Raw genomic sequence first — 24,482 nt, 5'->3', positions numbered from 1 at the left:
CACTAGCTCCCAGTGCCTCTCACTAGCCCCCAGTGCCTCTCACCAGCTCCCAGTGCCTCTCACTAGCCCCCAGTGCCTCTCCATCAGACCACAGTGCTTCTCCATCAGCACCCATGCCTTTCACCAGCGGCCCCCCATTGCCTCTTTAGCAGCCACCAGTCACTGCATCTCCAGCAGACCCCAGTGCCCCTCATCAGCCCCCAGTGCCTTCTCCATCAGCCCCCAGTGCCTTCTCCATCAGCCCCCAGTGCGCCCTCCCCGGTATTAAACCATTTACACCCTTATCTTATATATTTCATCAGTTTTATATGTATATTTATATATATACATTTTTATATATTATATATTTATATCTCTTTTATAATTTTACCTGTTTATGTATTTCATGAGTAATATTTTATAGTCACTAGAATCCTCCTTTATTCATATTATCATCCTTTATGTATATTTGTTAATGTTGTTTATTTTATACATAATTATTTATGTATACCATACTCCTTTTTCCTCAACCTACCCACATACATAATTGCACTTCCCCTATCGTATTGGCCCCCATTATGTCCAGTGTAGGTATACACGTCCAGGTATATAGGTCCAGGTATATAGGCCCCCCACCCCTCCCTCTAGCACCATTTCTTATATGTTTCCCTCATCCATTTAATCATTTCATCTTCATCTCCATATAGTATATTACACATGAGTCCTTCAAATATTCCTCACATCATCATTCTCCTGTATACTCCCATTCATCCCCATACATATTTCTTTACATATCGAGCTGCCACCATCCCCCTCCCCTCCGAGTGATGTTGACTCTAGCGGCGCCTATCACCTCCACCACTTGTGTTTACCATCCGTAGGACCTTTCTCCCTCTGCCCACTTCAGGGAGCACATGAGAGGAGCCAGTCACGTGTCCTCTGAAACTTCCAGTTCTCATTGGTCGCCTCTTCTGCAGTGTCTCCAGTATCCAAGGGAACTGGGCACGTGAATGGTGACTCCCGGATCACGTAACCTTCCCTTCGGCCGCTCATTACCAGCATCATTGTCGGGTTCACCACCCGACCTCCACAAATAACAAATCGGCATAAGAGAATATTTCTAATAAAGATCCCCATTACTAAGGCCTCTTTACACTGTACCCCTATGTTCACTAATACATATGTTATTTTATTTAGTGTATATATCTAACAGTTGAACTTACCCACTAGAGATGTCCAGAAATATTCGCCGGCGAATAGTTTCCGGCGAGCATAGCTTGTTCGCCGCGGCGGGCGAACATATGCGATGTTCGGTCCGCCCCCTATTCGTCATCATTGTGTAAACACATTCCAGCCAATCAGCAGCAGACCCTCCCTCCCAGACACTCCCACCTCCTGGACAGCATCCATTTTAGATTCATTTGGAAGCTGCAATCTTAGTGAGAGGAGGGACAGTGTAGCTTTTGCTGATTTAATAGGGAAACCGATAGCTAGGCCAGTGTATTCAGTGTCCACTCCAGTCCTGAAAGACTCTTCTGATCTGCTGTAAGGACAGCGTCCTGATAGCACCCCAAAAAGCCCTTTTTAGGGCTAGTACATCAGTCTGCTTTTCATTTTTTTTTTTTTCCTGTGTAATCTAATTGCAGTTGCCTGCCAGCGTGTGTGTCAGGCTCAAAGCGTATACCACCACTCATATCTGGTGTCACAGTAGCTTGCATTAAAAAAAAAAAAAACTTTTTGGACTGTAATAGAATAGCAGTCAGTTGCCTGCACGTGTGTGTGTTTCAGGCCCTGCAAGTGCAGAGTGTCACCAGTGCAACTCATATCTGGTAGGTTTAAGGCAAGGCTTCATCCATAGTGTTTATATCTAATTGTTTTATTCAACATTTTGTTGGAAAAAAGCTGTGTGCAAAATAATAGAAAATAATAAAATACACTACATTTCTTGTGATGTTTCTACTCATAGGTTTTTGCTGTGTTTTCTGAGTCCATGATGTTGCTTCCAGAATGCAGCATGTTCTAAGTTTGTTAGTTTTTTCCAGGTATTATACCACAGGCTTCTCTTTAGAAAAAAAAATAAAACTGCCCAGTCAAACTACTAAAAGTAATGCACCTGAACAAATGCTTCTAAAAAAAGGTTTATGTTTTTCCAAGTTGTTAAACCTGCCCCCAAAATTTGAGAAATAAAATGTACATTTAATAGCAAACAGTCCATTGGAATAGTTTGAAAATGTAATTTTTGTTTTTGCTTTATTTTCCCCCAAAACACCTCCCACTGTTAGGGCACAAGCAATCGACATTGTGTAGCCCGTGCCCGTGCTGGGGACAGCAATTAGTGGTCTGCAATGTACGGGCACAGGGCGTGTGCAGGCTGTTTTTGGATGCAGAGCCATTCACTTCAATGCGTCCACAATCTACAAGAAACATTCCGCACTGCAAAAAATAGAACATAACACATGCGGAGGCACCGGCCGAAATACCACAGAAGCACTCCATAGTACTTCAGGAGGCTTCTGCTCCATGCCTCTGCTCGGCACTGCACCGTATCTTCCGGATTGCGGAACCATTCAAGTGAATATGTCAGCATCCGTGTTACGGAGCTCACACAACTGGTGCCTGTATATTGCGGACCCTCTGACCATGTGCTGCACACTTTCATGTGCATGAGCCTTCATTTAGGGAGATAAATCACCATCTGAATGAATGGAGTAGTAGTCATTGTGAGGCTAATGTGAATGTGGTAGATGATACACAAGGCGCAGCCTCATCTACACATTATAGAAGAACATTGGTTGCATTTCTTTGCAATTTCATTCAGTCACCAAAACTTATTTCACAATAGATCTTCTATGGATCATACAAAGATTAAGCACAAACAATAATAAATAATCATACCCCTACCCATCCACAGGAACTTTGCCCCCCACCCGAGAAAAATAAGTAGGAAAAGAAAATTCTAATATTTCCCAGCCATTTTGACCATAATGAAAAAATGTTCTCCAATTCTTCATGATATTCGTAGCATAGCTTCTTAGAAATGCAAAGCATATTTACTGCAGGACTCAGCTTCAAAACCTGGTGGATCACAGAAGATTGGATGAAAAATATTTACAGGTAGCACTATTGCATCAGGTCTCCCGGATGGGTGCTCTCTGTCTGCTAAATGTCAAGAAAAGGCTGGGCACTCACTATTACCTGGAGTAAATGGTGCTTTATTTGTGGGAATATTCAGAAAAAAACAATAACCATGTCCAGTGACTAAAACACACATTAAATGCATACAATAAATAAAAGAAAAGTATATATAGTCTGACCAGACTTAAAGTAGAACAATCTTCTCCAATAGGACTCGAATGTATGAGTAACTATTGGGAGGATCCGTCTTAAATCTGTTCTCACTGCAGTGTAATCATCAATATAAGAATCGCAATATAATTGTTTATCGCAAAAAAAAATTGTGTGCGTTTTCACAATTGTGACAATGTTCTCATAAAAAACTTTTGCATAAAAAATCTGTGGATGTCCACAATCAATGTTTATATTCTCATGACTGTAATCTTAGAACCGTACCATTCGATTATAATATGCTATTGAAATGTTCGAATCAAGCTAGACAATCGACTCCACCACCAACAAAATCGCTTTAGTTATCCTCTATTGTATTTACTCACAAGCCAGGTCCAATCTCGGGCGGAATCCAGTGTACAGAGCGCGGCTTCCCGCGTGGTAGTTGCACCTGGCCCCCCCCCTCCTGCTTACTCACGTGAGTGTTGAATATTTCACCAGAGGTACGTAGTATATCGAAAGTGTTGGTTTCTGCTGTGATGTCAAATATGTCTCGATTACGATGTTCTTTGTCAACATCTACTTTATACAAATGTTTTCCCAACTGGCGCCAGTGAGTTCATATGTAGTTCCGGTTCTTGGGATGTCACAAAGTTTGGTATAGTCGCAATCTTTTTACTATGTTTTAGAAGTAGTTGCTGTTGATTGCCGTTGTCTTTATGCTGTAAAGGAGGATCCAAACCACTGAGGAAGGGGCCACTTAGAGTCCCAAAACAGCTGGCTCCCAGCCATAAGAAAAGCTCCAAGAAAAGCTCCATACATTGTATAGAGACTGTGCTTGGTTTTGACACTCAGTCCCATTTACTTCAATAGGGCTAAGCTGCAGCAAGACCATGTGACGATATAAGGTGACATGATATGACCTAGGAAGTGGCAGCAATGCTAACGGCGAGGGTCTGGGGTGTCGGATTCCTGACATTTTTATATTGATGACCTATCCTTAGCATAAGTCATCAATACTAATTACCAGATAACCCTTTTAATTGGATGAAATTACAACACAATATCATTTAGTTTTATAATAGCTGTAGACGAGTAGGTATGAAGCTTGGGCAAAAACCATACAATATGGATTGGTACTGCATAAATACTTTTATATCTAGGAGAAGAATACTCTTTAGTTGGATAGGTCTTTTTCAATAGCTTAGGAGTATAATGTACATTATAGAGCAAAAATAATTATGTTACTCTGGTTACATTATTCCGGGATATTCTAGGAATCATTTACAGAGCATTCAACCACAGGTCCTGGTCTATGTTATTTTTCATCCTGTAGTCTACATTTCTTTTGCCCAACCAAATAATAAAATGTTGTCAATAAAATTTTCTAATTTTAATATTACGAAAAAGATTGGGCACACCTGAGGAAATTTGTTCACTACGTTTAATTGTTGAAGGTTATAGGCACATACATAAAAGGATAATTCACTAATTAAAAGTATAAAAAAACGATCAATATATAATATCTAAAATCCAGATAAGCAGTACACAATGCGCAGGAAAAATGATCTAAAGGTGTCTAGAAAATCCTGTACATAAGTATAATAATTAAAAGCAACAATAAATATAGCAGCAAATGGCAAGTAGACAGATACTTCCCGGATTACTCAGCTGATACGAACGCCCGTAGAAAAGAGTACATAACCGTCAAAAAGAGATTAAGGGAGGCAGGCCTGAAGTATGGTTTATTTTTCCCGGCAAAATTAATGGTTGAATATAAAGGAAGGCTGGAATTTTTTCAGACGCCACTGGAGGCCAGTGAATGGGCGGATGGGTTGGGTCTTTGAGGGCAAGGTGTGGGGGGGGGGGATAAGGAGCAATATGCAAAGTAATGGAGCCGCCCCATTCGCTGACCAGCGGTTTGGGGGGCTATTTAAGGGAGGGGGGAGGAGGGTGGGAGAGGACGGAAGAGAAAGGGATTTTTATTTATTTTTCCCTCCCTCTCTGCTAGATGGTTAGGATTCTTTCATTGAATGTGAGAGGCCTAAGAGATAGAGTAAAGAGATATGCTATCCTTGAGTGGATGAAGAGGTTTTTGCCAGCCATCGTGTGCCTCCAAGAAACACACTTGGACAAAGAATCTTTAAGGTGGTTAGACAAGAGATGGATAGTTGCAGGATATCACTCGGTATATACTACCTATTCTAAAGGGGTCTCAATTTTGGTACATAGTGGGATTAGATTCGAGTGTGTTACACACGAGGCGGACGACTGTGGTAGATACCTCTTTTTACAGTGTAATATAGAAGGGGTTAAAGTAGTAATCGCAAATATATACATTCCACCACCATATAAGTCAGAGGTTCTGTATGAATTACATAGATTTATGGTGAATAGACAAGATTGTATAATGGTAGCGATAGGAGACTATAACGCTGTAATGGATCCACTCAGGGATAGGTTTTCTAGCAGAGGGGGAAGGACACAAAATGTGGATTTGGTTAAATTGGCCTTGGAATTTAACTGGATAGATGTGTGGCGTTATCAGAACCCGGAGGAAATTATGTACTCCTGTTATTCAAAAACCTATCAATCATGGTCAAGGATAGATATGGTGTTGGGGAATAAAAATGTAATGCTTTTAAATAGGATTAAGATAAAGTATATACCCATGGTCCTATCGGATCACAGTGCAGTGGTAACTGAAATAGATTTGACTAGGAAGAACAAGGTTCCATTGTTCAAGTTCAATGCCCATTGGTTGTCATTTATCGTAGATTTAGATAATATAATTGAGGAAATAAATTTTTTTTTTCAGGAGAACAATTATTCGGCCAGTAGATTAATAGTCTGGGACACAGCCAAGGCAGTTTTGAGAGGAATTTTGTTTAAAAAGGTAAATTACTGGAAAAAATCTAATAAGGAAAAGGGTAATTTATTGGAAAAGAAACTACAAGAACTAAGTAGGGCATATATGATCAATCCTACCGAACAAAATAGGAAGGAATGGGATGAAGAACGGGAAAAACTAAAAATACATCAGCTTGAGAAAAGTAGGAAAGAATTGTTCTTCCAAGGGTTTAGACTGGCTTCAGAGGGAGAAAAAGTGGGGAGAATTTTGGCAGGTATTGTAAAAAATCAAAGAGGTAAATCTTGGATGGGGGCAATTAAAGATAATAAGGATAAAATAATTACCTCACCGGAAGGAGTTAAAAATGTTTTTAGGGAGTATTTTAAGGATCTCTATGAAACTAGGGTACGATATTCAAGATCAGAGTTGGATTCATATTTAGACCAGGTTGCTTGGAGAAAGATATCCCAGTCCCAAAAGGAATATTTGGATAGAGAAATATCAATAGCCGAAATCAATGAAGTTCTGGGTAAAGTAAGACTCGAAAAAACGCCAGGGTGTGACGGTCTCCCCTTTGAAATATATAAGGCCCTTTCCCGGGTTTTAATACCTGAATTAGTAATAACACTGAAGGAGGCACAAAGGATAGGGGATCTACCAGATTCCATGAAAGAGGCAATTATTACCTTGATCCCAAAAAAGGGTAAAGAACAACTAGATCCCGGATCTTATAGACCAATATCTTTGTTGAACACGGATGTCAAAATCCTGGCAAAGGTTCTGGCAGGGAGGCTCTCTAAAGTGATTAAAGGTATAATCCATGAAGATCAGACCGGTTTTATACCGGGTAGAACAATATATTCAAATATAAGAAGGGTGTACCTTAATATTGAGGCTAACTAGAACAGAACCAGGTGACAAAGCAATACTTTCATTGGATGCTCAAAAGGCATTCGACTTGTATTGAATGGGAGTACCTATGGGCAGTCTTAAAAAGGATTGGTATTGGCGAGGGGTTTATAAAATGGATTCAGCTTATATATTTCAATCCAAGAGCTAGAGTGATGGTGGATGGGAGCTTGTCCCTGCCTCCTGCCTTCACCGGGGCACCAGGCAGGGATGCCCTCTCTCCATTATTCGCTATAGCAATTGAACCTCTCGCAAGTATAATAAGAGATGATGGGGAGATAAAAGGTTTTCAATATGCGGAAGGAGATGAAAAAATATTAATGTATGCCGATGATATTTTGTTATTTATGCACAACACAGGAGATCAGTTTAGCAGAATATTAGATAAAATAGATAGGTTTGGCATTTTTTCTGGATTAAATATTAATTGGGCGAAATCCCATATGATGGTACTGGGTGACGGGCAGTTAGGGAGGGATTTAAGGTTTCAAGTACTTGAGAAACACGAGAGTTTTAAATATTTAGGTATACAAATCTCCGGCAATATAGAAGACTATGAAAAACTGAATGTACTCCCGGTAATAAAAGAACTTAGAACTAAAATACATATTTGGAAAAGACTACCACTCTCTATTCAAGGTCGGGTAAATCTAATAAAAATGATTTTTTTACCAAAGGTACTCTATGTGTTACAAAATGCCCTAGTAAGACTCCCGCAGAAGATATTTAAATTATTTGATCGCCTAATGGGGGAATTTATATGGAAGGGCTCTATTCCCAGGATAAAAAAAGAAGTGCTTCAGCTACCAGTGAGAGAAGGTGGTTTGGCGGTTCCCAACTGGTTTAGGTATTATTTGATAACACAATATAGTCAGATAAGAGGAAGTTTGAATAGTTTAGTGGGAAGACAGGAACTAACAAAAAGGGGTTGGAGAGGGGAACACAATCACTTAGAGATAATGGAATCGGGTACACTTGATAAAAATAATACAGGAAATAGAATTATGAATGTAATGGATCACATATGGGGACAGATTAAAAAATTACTTTGGATAAATGGTTTTCTTCAATATACACCTATTTTGAATAATTTCAACTTGAGGGAACTTCAAACGATCAGGAGTTATATTGACTGGGAAAAAAAGGGGATAAAATATTTAGCTCAAGTATTTGAAGATGATAAATTGAAGGATTTTAATACACTTGTTAGGGAGTTTGGGATCCCCCAAAAGGATATTTATAAATATTATCAGTTTAGGAATGCCTTGAGGTCAGGGGCAAAATTAGATAAATATAGAAAGGAACAATCAGATCGAATATATAAATTTACTGATGGAGGAGAAAAAAGTGGTGCAACAAAAAAAAGATATGGGATATTGATGGAAGGAATGAAAGAACGGATTACAATACTAGCTAAAAAAAGATGGGAAAAGGAACTCCAGCCTCTTTTTTCCGAAGAAAAATGGAAAGATGCCCTTAGAAGTTATCCAATGGTGTCGGATAGGGGTTCACACAAAATATCACAGTTCTTTATAATACATAGATTACATCGATCCCCTAAGATGTTAAAGAAAATGGGGGTCAGAATATTGGATAATTGCCCAAAATGTAGGGAAGGGGATGCAGATTTAATTCACTGTTTTTGGAGATGTCCCAGACTTTTTAGATATTGGAAGGAGATAGCAGAGATTATATCTGTATTTCTGGATGTTCAGGTGATTGAAGATCCAGTAGTTTGTATACTGGGAGCAACTGAACATCTGAAATTAAAGAAGGAAGTACAAATGGTTTTGGGTAAAATACTATTTCAAGCTAGACTCCTTATACTCAGGAAATGGAGAAAAGGAGATCCGCCCACAGTGGGACAGTGGCGTGAAGCAATAGTTAATCTTATTAAAATTCAACGGGTTTCTGAGTGCTATACTAAAAATACAGCGGGATTCGACGAGACTTGGAAAAAAATGGCCATATTAGGTTGATAGTAACTTTTTTTTTTCCTCGCTCCTCTCTCTCCCCCCCCTTTCCGCCCCAGGGGTGGTGGGTGGGTGGTTGGGTGATAATTAATAATGTTTGTTATAGTTGTAATATAGAATATGTTATACTATGTTATTGATGTGACCCAAGATTATATGTTTTAAGAAAGAAAAGAATAAAGTTTATACAAAAAAAAAAAAAAAAGACTGTAATACTGGGCAGCAGATGCTAGGTGGCAGCTTCGGTCCAATAAATAGCAAATAAGCAGCAACAATAGGCAACACAATGCTGAGTGGCAACTTTAGTCCAATACTTCCAATACACTATTGGCAACAAATTGTATCACAGCGGCTGTCCGACATGAAAAGTCACTGATCATTCCATTATTTGGTCTTTCCAATACTTGAGAACATGTGCAAATTTCAACACACTAAAATCCTTATATTTGTACGATAGTGCGATACTCTGAATCATGCGCACACTTCACCGTCACTGCTAGCTCAATCGTGGAGCATTAGACCTATGCGCTAGGTCAGTGACAGCACAGCAGGTGCATATGAGTGAATGAACAGTACTCTGGTTGAATGCAGCGGCGTCCCGCTGTTACTACACCTAGCGGCGTCCCGCTAGAAATAAATAGTCAGATCGGTGATCACTCTATTCTCAGAACGATCTTACCGGTTCCTGAAGATTTCTGCCATCCTGTAGACTCTGAGTGGATACTTTCCTTTTGTCTTCCAGGAGATTCGCTTGCCGCGTTGGTGAACTGTTGCACCTGGGCCCGCTGGTTCAAGTCCAGGTTTCAGCTCCACATCACCTTCTCCCGTGGATATAGCAGTAAGTGTTTCGGCAGTTATCTTTCTCAGGTTATTTGTGGTGCACTCACATTCAGGTGGGGAGGGGGGGGGGGGTCTGACCAGACACGCTTTGGGGTTAATATCCCCTTCCTCAGTGGTAAACGTAGTGACCAAATTTCCTCAGGTGTGCCCAGTCTTTTCCATATATATTTTGTCCTTATCAAGTAGTGGAGTGATACTACTTTGACTGTGAGCACCCTGATTGGTGACTAGTGGCCCTGTGCGTCCTACTACTACGTATATTCTAATTTTAATATTAATCAATGTATGAAATAACCCTTGTGGAGTCCACATCCGATAGTGTTTTACACACATGTTGTACCTGTAGATGTCATAAGAAACATTTATCAACCAACCCAAATTCATCTGTGAAAACAAACATGCGGTGGTATCAGGGCATTTATAATTACATTACCTGTCTTCTTATTCATTTGACAAACTGAGTTTATCCATTCTATGAATCTCAAATCACTTTCTATAATCTGAGCTAAGAAATAAAAAAAGAACTAATCTGTGTTAATACATTTGAAATATTGGTAAATCCACCGCACTCCTATCAAGGGTAGAGTTAACGTGTTCAACCTAAATTGTTCATCCTAAATTGGTACCTTTTCAAATCAAATCTCAATTTTCTCTTTTGGATTTTATTTATTTTTGCCCCAAACCCCTAAACTGGTATCTGGAGGTGAGAACAATCACCATCTGAATGACTGGAGTAGTTGTCATTGTGAGGCTAATGTCCAGGATCTCTCACTATTCTCTGTGAATACGGTAGATGATACACAAGGCGCGGCCTTATCTACACATTTCGGTTGAATAATTTAACTGTCTGAGTAGTAGTCATTGTGAGGCTAATGTCCAGGTAACGATCTCTCACTATTGTTGTGTGGACAATCACATGTCTCTGTGAATGTGGTAGACGATACACAAGGCGCGGCCTCATCTACACATTTCAGTTAAATATATTTGTGGAACTTTATCATTTTAATTTAACCCAATGACGGCAAGTTCATTTTTTTCACCATTTATTAGATTTCATGCTAATTTCAAGCACTAAATATACAACCAAGCTTGGTCCATAACAATACGATAAGAATTTCACCTTTTCTCATCTGCATTTCAAAATATATAACTTTTAAAAACTTTTTGTAGTGATTCTGCCTATTTTTTTTTTAGGGGGGGGAGGGATTGTTGGATTTTCTGGTGTTCACTGTGCAGTATTAGTGACATAACTATTCTATGGGTCAGTGTGATTGTAACAATTGAAAATGTATATATATATATATTTATACTGTATATATATTTTCTTTATCAATCTTTTTTTTTTTACTTTTTTCAAATTCATTCAGCCTTCAAATCAGATCTGTAAGAAATACGGACCTATGGATAATGAAAGTCTTATAATCTGTTATACTGGATATAATATGGAGTTTTTTTTATATATGTGAATTATAGATAGAAAGTAGAGATGAGCAAAGTATTGAAAAATTGTATTCGCTGCCTCGGCGAATTATACAAAAAAAACCACTTTGTGACAAATTACTTTGTCACGAAACTCATTTCTTTGTAATTAGTTAGTGCAATGACAGGGAGCAGAGTTTGAGCCCCCCTCACCCCCTCAGATGTTTCGATCATATAGGATTGCGGCATCTGACAGCAATAATGCAGTGTTGTAAAATAAAAATAAATAAATAAGAAAATCATACTTAACTCATTAATTTGATCAGAAAGAGCTGGACCCTGACATCTTGATTGAAGATCTAGTGCAAAATCTTGCACGGCCTGTGATGACTAGTTTGATGACGAATAGAATTGAGCGAACACCTAGATGTTCGGGTTCGAGAAGTTCGGCCGAACTTCCCGGAAATGTTCGGGTTCGGGATCCGAACTCGACCCGAACTTCGCCCCGAACCCCATTGAAGTCACTTTTCGGCACTAAAAAGGCTGTAAAATAGCCCAGGAAAGGGCTAGAGGGCTGCAAAAGGCAGCAACATGTAGGTAAATCCCCTGCAAACAAATGTGGATAGGGAAATGAATAAAAATAAAAATAAAATAAATTAAAATTAACCAATATCAATTGGAGAGAGGTCTCATGGCAGAGAATCAGGCTTCATGTCACCCACCACTGGAACAGGCCATTGTCAGATATTTAGGCCCCGGCACCCAGACAGAGGAGAGAGGTCCCATAGCAGAGATTCAGGCTTCATGTCATAGCAGAGAATCAGGCTTCACGTCACCCAAAACTGGAACAGTCCATTGTCAGATATTTAGGCCCCGTCACTCAGACAGAGAAGAGAGGTCCCATAGTAGAGAATCAGGCTTCATGTCATAGCAGAGAATCAGGCTTCACGTCACCCAAAACTGGAACAGTCCATTGTCAGATATTTAGGCCCCTGCACCCAGACAGAGGAGAGAGGTCCCATAGCAGAGATTCAGGCTTCATGTCATAGCAGAGAATCAGGCTTCATGTCATAGCAGAGAATCAGGCTTCACGTCACCCAACACTGGAACAGGCCATTGTCAGATTTTTAGGCCCCGGCACCCAGACAGAGGAGAGAGGTCCCATAGCAGAGATTCAGGCTTCATGTCATAGCAGAGAATCAGGCTTCACGTCACCCAAAACTGGAACAGTCCATTGTCAGATATATAGGCCCCGGCACCCAGACAGAGGAGAAAGGTCGAATATTTACAATTGTGCCTGCGCTGTCGCTTTTAGGTTTTCTCTAAGTGCACTAATGCAGATAGAGCCGCTGCTGGGTACCTAATTGGATGACGGCTGCTCCGGTCCAAGGTAGTATAAACAGTAATGGGAGTGAACAAACTAATGTTCGGTACCAGCGCTGGAATTTAAATTTAGTTTAGTGATTTACCTTGTACCTATGTGGGGTTTTGATCCGTGGTTGTCTAGCGACTGTCGGGTATGGTGACAGGATACGGTAGCTTGCGCAGCGCTTCTTCAAAGGATTTCTTCCTGCTCAACCTCAGAGCGTGTACGCCGCCCCGGCCGGTAGCTGGCGTGAAAGGTCCCATAGCAGAAAATCAGGCTTTATGTCATAGCAGAGAATCAGGCTTCACGTCACCCAACACTGGAACAGTCCATTGTCAGATATTTAGGCCCCGACACCCAGACAGAGGAGAGAGGTCCCATAGCAGAGATTCAGGCTTCATGTCATAGTAGAGAATCATGCTTCATGTCACCCAACACTGGAACAGGCCACTGTCAGATATTTTTAGGCCCCGGCACCCAGACAGAGGAGAGGTTCATTCAACTTTGGGTTGCCCCGCAATATAATGGTAAAATGAAAATAAAAAGAGGATTGAATGAGGAAGTGCCCTAGAGTACAATAATATATGGTTAAGGGGAGGTAGTTATAAATGTCTAATCTGCACAAGGGATGGACAGGTCCTGTGGGATCCATGCCTGGTTTATTTTTATGAAAGTCAGCTTATCCACATGGGCTGTAGAGAGGCGGCTGCGTTTGTCTGTAATGACGCCCCCTGCCGTGCTGAATACACGTTCAGACAAAACGCTGGCCGCCGGGCAGGCCAGCACCTCCAAGGCATAAAAGGCTAGCTCTGGCCACGTGGACAATTTGGAGACCCAGAGGTTGAATGGGGCCGAACAATCAGTCACTATGTGGAGGGGTGTGCACACGTACTGTCCCACCATGTTAGTGAAATGTTGCCTCCTGCTAACATGTTCCGTATCAGGTGGTGGTGCAGTTAGCTGTGGCGTGTTGACAAAACTTTTCCACATCTCTGCCATGCTAACCCTGCCCTCAGAGGAGCTGGCCGTGAGACAGCTGCGTTGGCGACCTCTTGCTCCTCCTCTGCCTTCGCCTTGGGCTTCCACTTGTTCCCCTGTGACATTTGGGAATGCTTTCAGTAGCGCGTCTACCAATGTGCGCTTGTACTCGCGCATCTTCCTATCACGCTCCAGTGCAGGAAGTAAGGTGGGCACATTGTCTTTGTACCGTGGATGCAGCAGGGTGGCAACCCAGTAGTCCGCACACGTTAAAATGTGGGTAACTCTGCAGCATGTAGTCGCTCATGTGTGCCAGGCTACTCAGAGGTAAGGACAAGCTGTCCTCTGTGGGAGGTGTATCGTCATCGTCCTGCGTTTCCCCCCAGCCACACACCAGTGATGGGCCCGAGCTGCGTTGGGTGCCACCCCGCTGTGAACATGCTTCATCCTCCTCCACCTTCTTCTCATCCTCGCACTCCTCGTCCTCCAGTAGTGGGCCCTGGCTGGCCACATTTGTACCTGGCAGGCGAGCAGTGGCAGGATGTGAACGCCGGAAGCGCAAACAGACGGCCCGCACTTTATGCAGCAGCTCTGACATGTCGGGGTAGTTGTGAATGTACTTCTGCACCACCAAATTCAGCACATGCGCCAGTCAAGGGATGTGCGTCAAACCGGCTAGCCAGATTTCGCCCATTATCGCACACCACCAGGCCGGGCTTGAGGCTCACCGGCAGCAACCACTCGTCGGTCTGTTGTTCTATACCCCGCCACAACTCTTGTGCGGTGTGGGGACTGTCCCCCAAACATATGAGTTTCAGAAAGGCCTGCTGACGTTTACCCCGGGCTGTGCTGAAGTTGGTGGTGAAGGTGTGTGGCTGACTGGATGAGCAGGTGGAAGAAGAGAAGGAGGAAGGAAGCCGAGTAGGAGGAGGAGGAAACAGGAGGCAAAGAATGTTGCCCTGCGATCCTTGGCGGCGGAAGGACGTGCGCCAAACAGCTTTCCGCCTGGGGCCCAGCCTCCACTACATTTACCCAGTGTGCAGTTAGGGAGATATAGAGTCTCTGGCCGTGCTTACTGGTCCACGTATCTGTGGTTAGGTGGACCTTGCCACAGATGGCGTTGCGCAGTGAACACTTGATTTTATCGGATACTTGGTTGTGCACGGCTCTCTTGGAGAAGTAGTAGCGGCTGGGAACAACATACTGTGGGACAGCAAGCGACATGAGCTGTTTGAAGCTGTCTGTGTCCACCAGCCTGAATGACAGCATTTCATAAGCCAGTAGTTTAGAAATGCTGGCATTCAGGGCCAGGGATCGAGGGTGGCTAGGTGGGAATTTACACTTTCTCTCAAATGTTTGTGAGATGGAGAGCTGAACGCTGCCGTGTGACATGGTTGAGATGCTTGGTGACGGAGGTGGTGGTGTTGGTGGTACATCCCCTGTTTGCTGGGCGGCAGGTGCCAACGTTCCTCCAGAGGCGGAGGAAGAGGCCGAGGCGGCAGCAGCAGAAGAGGTAGCAGGGGGAGCCTGAGTGAGGTCCTTGTTTTTGAGGTGTTTACTCCACTGCAGTTCATGCTTTGCATGCAGGTGCCTGGTCATGCAGGTTGTGCTAAGGTTCAGAACGTTAATGCCTCGCTTCAGGCTCTGATGGCACAGCGTGCAAAACACTCGGGTCTTGTCATCAGCACATTGTTTGAAGAAGTGCCCTGCCAGGGAACTCCTTGAAGCTGCCTTTGGGGTGCTCGGTCCCAGATGGTGGCGGTCAGTAGCAGGCGGAGTCTCTTGGCGGCGGGTGTTCTGCTATTGCCCACTGCTCCCTCTTTTGCTACGCTGTTGGCTCGGTCTCACCACTTCCTCTTCCTCCGAAATCTGAAAGTCAGTGGCACGAACTTCATTCCATGTGGGGTCTAGGACCTCATCGTCCCCTGCATCGTCTTCCACCCAGTCTTCCTCCCTGACGTCCTGTTCAGTCTGCACACTGCAGAAAGACGCAGCAGTTGGCACCTGTGTTTCGTCATCGTCAGAGACGTGCTGAGGTGGTATTCCCATATCCTCATCATCAGGAAACATAAGTGGTTGTGCGTCAGTGCATTCTATGTCTTTCACCGCTGGGGAAGGGCTAGGTGGATGCCCTTGGGAAACCCTGCCAGCAGAGTCTTCAAACAGCATAAGAGACTGCTGCATAACTTGAGGCTCAGACAGTTTTCCTGATATGCATGGGGGTGATGTGACAGACTGATGGGCTTGGTTTTCAGGCGCCATCTGTGCGCTTTCTGTAGAAGACTGGGTGGGAGATAATGTGAACGTGCTGGATCCACTGTCAGCCACCCAATTGACTAATGCCTGTACCTGCTCACACCATCCTTAGAACGGCATTGGGCCCCACCAAATATTGCTGTAAATTCTGGCGGCTACTGGGACCTGAGGTAGTTGGTTCACTAGGACGTGTGGCTGTGGCAGAACAGCCACGTCCTCTCCCAGCACCAGAGGGTCCACTAACACCACCACAACCATGTCCGCGTCCGCGTCCCTTACTAGATGTTTTCCTCATTGTTACCGTTCACCACAATAAGAAAAAAAATATTTGGCCCAATGTATTGAATTGAAATTCAGGCCTTTTTTTTTACAGGCACCTAACACTATTTGGCTATCTATTTAGGTACCGTATTACACTAATATAGGCAGAGCAGTAACGACAGATTTAGCTGAATATAAATTGTAGGCCTAGTATTTAGGCGCTGGATGACAGGTATACGTTTACGGACAGAATTAGACTTGGAAATGCACAGTAGCGTGTGAAGTTATTGAGGATGACCCTATCCGCACCTTCAATCTAATATACCCTTTTATGGATAGATTTAAACTTAGCCTGATACAGCAGAAACCACTGATTTAGGGAATTGCTAAGTTGGGAATTGTATTTCAACCCAGAACAAAAATATATCCTTTGCCAGACAGCAGACAGTATTACAATTGGCTAGCCACAGCTGAAACACCAGATTTAGGGTACTGCTATATTGACAATTATATTTCACCCCTCAGTAAAATAGCAAGCATAGCCAAGCACCTGATGTAGGATATAGCAAAAAAAAAAAAAACACACTATTGATGGTTAAATATATTTGGTGGCAGCTTGTGCTGGCGCACCACAAGACACAAAATGGCCGCCGATCACCCCAGAAAAAAGTGACAGAAAAATGCTCTGGGCAGCCTAAGAACAGTGAGCAATTAAATAGCAGCAGTTGAATGATCCACAGCTGTAGATCGATCACTTCATTAAGTGTTTTTGCTGAGTAAATCCCTGCCCTGCCTAATCTCGCCCTAACAGCAGCAGCTGCATCCTCTCCCTACACTGATCAGAGCAGAGTGACGTGCGGCGCTACGTGACTCCAGCTTAAATAGAGGCTGGGTCACATGCTGCACTGGCCAATCACAGCCATGCCAATAGTAGGCATGGCTGTGATGGCCTCTTGGGGCAAGTAGTATGACGCTTGTGCTTTCAAAAAGCGCCAAGAAAGAACTGAACACCGAACCCGGACTTTTACGAAAATGTTCAGGTCCGTGTCACGGACACCCCAAAATTCGGTACGAAACCGAACTATACAGTTCGGGTTCGCTCATCCCTAGTTCTGATCTGTGGTGGTTGCAGGGCCACGTGATATATGTATGTGATTTCACGTTATATGATGTTGTCTTCCTGCTCTGCTGGATCGCCCAGGCTCACACCTACCTCTGTCTCCTGAATCGCCCAGGCCTGTCATCCTCCCCAGTTATGTTCTTTTTCCCTTCTGAACTTCATAGATTTGTCCTCTCAGGAACGTATTCTGACCATTCTTTTATACGACATTTGGACCAAGGTCAGGTGACCCAAGACATCAGTACAGGTATTAGCCTCTAATCCCAGGTACGTTACCCAGACCAACACAAGCCTTCTCGTAGGCACCGGTCGTACTACATTCCAGTCACCTATAGTTATTTGGGACTATTTCTTTCTTTACAGGATAAGCATGTCACATGCTTCAGCTATGGAGGACACCTTGTCACTCCCTGGAACGTTCGTCTCAGGCCAGGCTGGCACCATGTCCCTGAGGAACTGGAGTCCGTTGTGCCGCAGACGGCCGAGATAGGTACTTCTATTTTAACTCCCTGGGTGGCCCTGGCCCATTTCATCCCGGACAGTATTAAAAAGGATATCCTGGCCGGAATGGACGTGAACCTGGCGTCCATCCTTATCGCTTCACAAGATCTCCCCGAGAACCGGGTTATCGACTGCGGTGACGTCTCCCTCGTCCTGAGGGCCAAGGACGCAAGGCTCAACAGAAGGCTCACCATCCTGGAATTTGTTTTGGCGTTTAGCCTGTTCAGGGACATTGTGTGCTCAGCCGAGAAGGAGGGAGGAACTAGATTCATACCTCTACCTGGTCACTGACCTGGGGCATAAATATGGTGGCTTCTCATTTTATGACTATCACCGCTCCTTCTCGGCTAAGGCCTCATGCACACGACCGTTGTGTGCATCCGTGGCCGTTGTGCCGTTTTCCGTTTTTTTTCACGGACCCATTGACTTTCAATGGGTCCGTGGAAAAATCGGAAAATGCACCGTTTGGCAGCCGCATCCGTGAGCCGTGTTTCCTGGCCGTGAAAAAAATATGACCTGTCCTATTTTTTTCACGGCCAACGGTTCACGGGCCCATTCAAGTCAATGGGTCCGTGAAAGAACACGGATGCACACAAGATTGGCATCCGTGTCCGTGATCCGTGGCCGTAGGTTGCTTTCATACAGACGGATCCGAAGATCCGTCTGCATAAAAGCTTTTTCTGATCTAAGTTTTCACTTCGTGAAAACTCATTTCCGACAGAATATTCTAACACAGAAGCGTTCCCATGGTGATGGGGACGCTTCTAGTTAGAATACACTGCAAACTTTGTACAAGACTGCCCCCTGCTGCCTGGCAGCACCCGATCTCTTACAGGGGGATATGATAGTACAATTAACCCCATCATATCCCCCTGTAAGAGATCAGACCCCCCCCCCCCCTCCCCAGTTTGAATATCATTGTGCGGCCCCCCCCCCCTGTTGTTAACTCGTTGGTGGCCAGTGTGCGCACCCCCCTCCCTCCCTCCCTCTATTGTTTTAATACATTGGGGCCAGTGTGCGCGCGCCCACCCAACCCCCCCTCCCTCCCTCTATTGTTTTAATACATTGGGGCCAGTGTGCGCACCCCCCCCAACCCCCCCCCCCCCTCCCTCCCTCTATTGTAATCATCATCGGTGGCAGCGGAGTAGAAGATTTTCATACTTACCTGGCTGCTGGCTGCTGCGATGTCTGCGTCCGGCCGGGAGCTCCTCCTACTGGTAAGTGACAGCAATGCGCCGCACAGACCTGTCACTTACCAGTAGGAGGAGCTCCCGGCCGGACACAGAGATCGCAGCAGCCAGCAGCCAGGTAAGTATGAAAATCTTCTACTCCGCTGCCACCGATGATGATTACAATAGAGGGAGGGAGGGGGGGGGTTGGGGTTGGGGGGGTGCGCACACTGGCCCCAATGTATTAAAACAATAGAGGGAGGGAGGGGGGGTTGGGGGGGCCCGCGCACACTGGCCCCAATGTATTAAAACAATAGAGGGAGGGAGGGAGGGGGGTGCGCACACTGGCCACCAACGAGTTAACAACAGGGGAGGGGGGGCCCACTGGCCACCAATGAGTTAAAAACAGGGGGGGGGGTCTGCCCCCTGCTGCCTGGCAGCACCTGCCAGGCAGCAGGGGACAGTCATGTACACAGTTTTTTTGTATATTCTAACCTGAAGCGTCTCCATCACCATGGGAACGCCTCTGTGTTAGAATATACTGTCGGAAATGAGTTTCACGATGTAGCTCATATCCGACAGTATATTCTAACATAGAGGCGTTCCCATGGTGATGGGGACGCTACAAGTTAAAATATACCATCGGATTGGAGAAAACTCCAATCCGATGGTATAACAGAACTCCAGACTTTACATTGAAAGTCAATGGGGATGGATCCGTTTGAAATGGCACCATATTGTGTCAACATCAAACGGATCCGTCCCCATTGACTTGCATTGTAATTCAGGACGGATCCGTTTGGCTCCGCACGGCCAGGCGGACAACAAAATGACTTTTTTTTCATGTCCGTGGATCCTCCAAAAATCAAGGAAGACCCACGGACGGAAAAACGGTCACGGATCACGGACCAACGGAACCCCGTTTTGCGGACCGTGAAAAAAAACGTCCGTGTGCATGAGGCCTAAGGCTGCTGCTGCCCTGGTGCAATTGCAGTTCATCACCAACTGGGCAAATATCGATATGGAGCTGTTTTGCCGCCACTTCGCGGGTCTCAGGGCACCATCTTGTTCAGGGTGCCAGTCGATTTTCCATTCTTCGGACTGGTGTCCGAACTCGGTTAATCCCGCACAGGATAGGTCCTTGCCTGGTCCCTCAGGTCTCCAACTGGGCGCCCCCGGGGTTGACAAACTAGGCCGGCCCATAGTGTACCTGGGGAAGAGCCAGGTTTGCAACAATTTTAACGCAAACGGATGCGGCTTCAATAGTTGCAGGGCGCTCCACATTTGCCTGCTGTGCTTCAGGGCTTACCCTCGTCCCGCCTGCCCCAAGAGGTCTGCGAAACAGCTATGAATAATCGACATTGACCTTGATCGTCTTGGAATCCTTCTGCGAGAACACCCCGACCGGGGGTTCGTGCAATTTTTGCTGACCGGCTTCCACACGGGCCTCATCGCCCTGCCGCAGATGTCTTGGGAGGGCGGCAACCTGAGGTCTGCTTCTGAGGACCCGGCGGCAGTGGAGGAGTTGCTCCAACCCAAAGTCGACAAGGGCTTCCTCATCGTCCCGCTTGAGTCAATACCATTCCCTTCCTGTTTTTTTGCGGATCGTATACGGAACCTTTCCTTTCAATAGGTCTGCAAAAAAACGGAAGGTACTCTGTGTGCATTCTGTTTTCATATTTCCGTTCCTGCAAAAAAATAGAACATGTCCTTATAGGGTCCATTTACACATCCTTAGTGTATACGCAAATTTAAGATCCGCAATACACCCGGTCGGCACCCCCATAGAACTGCCCATTGTTGTCCGCAATTGCGTAAAAGAATAGGACATGTATTTTTTTCTGGAGAAGCGGACCGGAAGTTGGGGGCCGCACTCCGTAAATGCAGATGCGGACAGCACACTGTGTGCTGTCCCCATCCATTCCTGCCCCATAAAGAATAAATGGGTCCGCAACCGTTACGGATGATTGCGGAACGTGTGCGGACACATTCTACGGACATCTGAATAGACCCTTATTGTCCGCATTAAGGACAAGGATAGTACTGTTCTATTAGGGGCCAGCTGTTCCGTTCCGCAAAATGCGGTATGCACACCAATGTCATCCATATTTTTCGCGGATCCGTTTTTTGCAGACCACAAAATACATAAGTTTGTCTGCAAGAGGCCTTACTGACATTTCTCTCCTATAGTAATTTACTGCTATTTGAGATTTGGGAAAACTCTTTGCATTAAGAAAAAAATATCTATTGGATCTAAGAAACAAAATGGATCTTTCTACAGACAGTGACATGGTCCATGATTGCATCTAATTCAGATGTTTTGCTTTTCTGTTGTTTATTTGTACTTTTGGTTACAAGATCGGGGATTGACTGAAACGTTCCGCGATATATGAGTAATACTTGATACATTGTAACATATTTAGCTGCACCGAATGAAATTGAATACATGAAATATCCCTTGAACCAGGATAACGAGTGCCGTGGCTCCTCTTTACTATACACACAGCCCTGCTATACACACTCCTAGCAAACACAGCATTGCTGCGCAGCTGACATACACACACCTTCGTGGTAGCGAAGCGATTACCTGAAATAGTGCAAAATAAACAAAACAAAAATCTAACCTGCTCCATTTGCTCACTATGGGCTGGCTGCCATCTTAATTGAAGATCTTGGCTGAAGTCCTGTGCGTAGTGACATATGACGTCATCACACCTGCATTCATGGTGACGTCATCTCGGGTTGCGTAAGATTTCTCGCCAGATCTTAAAGCAAGATGGCTGCTGGCCCGTTGCAAGCAAATGGAGCATGTAAGTATGTATTTATTTATTTTTTACACTATGTTATGTATATCAGATGCCGCGATCATGTATGAACGGGGCATCTAAAGGGTAGAATGTCGAGGAGCAGCGCAATCGATGTTTCCTGTCATTGCATCCACTACTTACAAAGAAATGTGCCTTGTGACAAAGTAATTCGTCACAAAGTGAATTTTTTTTGTCAAATTTGGCAGCCAAATCGAATTTTCAAATACTTATCTCTAAAAACAAACTCTGACTTATACATCACACACAAACTATTTTCTTTCTAAACAAATCCATCCTTTGTTGAAGCATAAAATATCCAGTGTAGTCCTAAGTAAAACATGTGTTTGGAAAATGTCACTCATGGTTTCTCTTACATTTTGGCCTGGTTACCAGACCTGATATCTGACACCATAGTATCCCCTTCCTGGTGCTGGACTTTTCAATTTGTGACATCATCTAAGTAACTTTAGCTTCAAGTCAGGGCTGGCCTTAGGTTACATGGCACTCTGTGCAAGAGGACATTTTTGCAGTCCCCCTCCTGCCCCAACACACATAGCTCTGCAAACACACATGATGATCCCTCCATTCACCACTAAGGGACATTTCCAGAGGTTCCACAGAAGTGAATGGAGAGGACATTGTGCATCCCCAGTAGTAGTGGTGCCTTATCAAGCTCATTACATAAATACAGCACCAGAACCAAGCTCATTACATACTTACAGTACTAGAACCAAATGTGGCAGATAAATATAGCACCGAAACCAAGCTCATTACATACAGATATCATCTGCGCAGTCAAGATAGCCATTCACATATAAGTATTCAAAGCATGAAACTACAGGTCCCAGTATGGCCTGAACATGTGTAAAGTAAACATGGACGAACCATTCGATGTTCTGGTCAGTTTAGGTTTGCCACATTTTTCAAAAAGTTTGGTTCAGATCAGAATTGGTTAAAGCCAAACCAAATTGCCTCCAATTGCCCCGGAAGTTGGACAATAACACCCTTTAGTCTCCTAAAATACTAGGAAAACATATTTTCCTTCCTCTTTTTATAAATATTTAGTTTTTTCCCTCCCCCCTCCGCAAGCTCTTGAATGCAATGACAGCAATAGTAAATCATGTCTGAGAGACACTGAGCTATGGATAAACACAGTTTGACTCCCTTATCAAGCAGCCGGTTTAAAAGCACACGGCACTGGCACCTGGTTATGACTCAAATTAACTAATGGAAATCACTGACCAAAAACCCTCAAGTGTGAATAAGGGCTCATGCACAAAACACGTGGTCGGATGTGGACCACTTCAATGGGGCTGCAAAAGATGTGGCTAGTGCACCCTGTCCACATCTGTATGTCTGATACGTGGCTACGCAAAGATATAGAACATGTTCTATTCTTGTCCACAAAACGGACAAGGATAGGACACTTCTATAGAGAATGCACACAGCAGGATTCTATTTGATGCGAATCCGCAATTTGAGTTTCTCCTCATTTTTGTTGTGTTTTTCGAGTCCATGATGTCGCTTCCAGAATGCAGCATGCTCTAGGTTTGCCTTTTTTTATGTGTTATACCACGGGCTTTTCTTTAGAAAAAAAAAACTGACCAGTCAAACTGCTAAAAGTGCATGACAAAGAAAATGAAACTAATCAAATGCTTCTGAAAAAAAGTATGAATTTCATGTTTTTCAATGCCCCAAAAATGTGAGAAATAAAATGTAAATTTAATAGAAAACTGTCAATTGGAATAGTTTGTAAATGTAATTTTTGTTTTTGCTTTATTTTTCCCCCAAACCCCTCCACTGTTAGGGCCCATGCAAGATATAGGTCATGTGCAGACCGTTTGGGGATGTGCAGGTCACTTTTGCTGTTAACTGCGCTGATATCATTTAATGGCCTATTTCAATACAACACAAGAAATATATACGCAGGTCACTTTAGTTGTTATTTACACTAAAATCATTTGCAGTTATTTCTGGTGAAAGAGCATGGGGCGGTATTTCAGTAATACACAAAACATTTAAACGCACTGCACGGTTGCATTCATTTCTGGTGAAAGAGTATAGGGGGTTATTTCATTTAAAAAAGTAAAAAATACATACGCACTGCTGGTGAAAGCGTATAGTGGCCTATTTCAGTCCAAGAAGAAATATATATTTTCAGTTCACTTTTGCAGTTATTTCTGTTGAAAGCGTATAGGGACGTATTTCAGTAAACAAAGAGAAATATATACCCACTGCACTGTTGCAATTATTTCTGTTGAAAGTGTATAGTGGCCTATTTCAGTCCAACAAGAAATATATATTCTCAGGTCACTTTTGCAGTTATTTCTGGTGAAAGCATATAGGGGTGTATTTCAGTACTCCAAGAAAAATATATTCTTAGTTAACTGTTGCAGTTATATCTGGTAAAGCCTTTACTGGCGTATTGCAGTATAAAAAGAAATCTACATTTGCCATTTGCTGCTGCACTTATATCTTGAAAAAAACTTTATTCGTGTATAGCAGTAGAAAAATAAATATACATTCGCTGCTGCACTTATATCTTGAAAAACATTTATTGATGTATATCAGTAGAAAAATAAAAATACATATATATTCAGCATTCACTGTTGCATTTATATGAGGTAAAGCCTTTAGTGGCAAATCTCTGTACAAAAATCAAGATATATTCAGCGTTCAGCGCTTCAGTTATGTGGGAAAGTACTTTTTGCGGTATGGACTGAATTACGTTGTGTTAAAATTTTGTATTTAGGTTTCACACACTGCAC

The sequence above is a fragment of the Bufo gargarizans genome, chromosome 3 (genome assembly GCF_014858855.1).
Source record: "Bufo gargarizans isolate SCDJY-AF-19 chromosome 3, ASM1485885v1, whole genome shotgun sequence".
Lineage (NCBI taxonomy): Eukaryota > Metazoa > Chordata > Amphibia > Anura > Bufonidae > Bufo > Bufo gargarizans.
Note: the sequence above shows the minus strand (reverse complement) of the source record.